Source organism: Aethalodelphis obliquidens, unplaced genomic scaffold (assembly GCF_003676395.1).
Source record: "Aethalodelphis obliquidens isolate GAN/ISIS:26980383/991018 unplaced genomic scaffold, ASM367639v1 scaffold30, whole genome shotgun sequence".
Classification (NCBI taxonomy): Eukaryota; Metazoa; Chordata; class Mammalia; order Artiodactyla; family Delphinidae; genus Aethalodelphis; species Aethalodelphis obliquidens.
This window is the reverse complement of record NW_020837974.1, coordinates 11,534,126-11,534,801: the sequence shown is the minus strand read 5'-3', so window position 1 is coordinate 11,534,801 and position 676 is coordinate 11,534,126. Positions and strand designations below refer to the sequence as shown.

Sequence of the window (676 nt, the reverse complement as noted above, 5' to 3'; positions counted from 1 at the left end):
TAGTTTACGTATTGGGGACTTAATGTTTTGGCATCAATATGTATAAGTTCTTTACATAACATAGACATGAACCCTTTGTTATATTTGCTGTGAATGTTTTCTCCAGGTGATATTTTCCCTTTGATTTGAGTTATATTAGTTTTGTCCAATGGTTATTTATTTCTATAATGTACAAACGGACCATCCTTCATAATTTATTTCAACTTAACTTATGAAGTTATCATCTCTTGTGCTCTGTTTAGCAGCACCTATGCTAAAATTGGAACGGCATAGAGAAGATTAGTCTGGCCCCTGTGCAAGGATAAATTCATAAAGTGTTTTATATTTTTTATGGCATAAGAATTATATCTCAATGAAGCTGTTAACCAGAAAAAAAGAAAAACCAACTAAAGAGTTAAAGTAAGACAAGTTTCTTTTTAGAGTGAGGATTTTATTTAAGCTTTTCCTATCCATATTCACTTGTGATATGTGCCTGTAATTTTCTTTTTGTGTATTTTATCATTATCAGATTTTAGGAAGAAGGTCATGCTTTGCCTAATGGACATAAACGTACTCTTATCTCTTTTTGTGCTCTGGATATTTTATGCAACATTGAAACCATCTGTTTCTTAAAAGTATGAAAATTGTTCTGGTGGAAACATTGGGACAAACTGCATTTTTTTTAGTTGTTATCAAA

The 676-nt window shown here is 30.9% G+C and overlaps 1 pseudogene; it reads left to right on the top strand.

Annotated features, from left to right (window-relative positions):
- The first annotated feature begins 229 nt into the window (after positions 1-229).
- Positions 230-329, top strand: LOC113630817 (uncharacterized; annotated as a pseudogene).
- Positions 330-676: the final 347 nt, after the last annotated feature.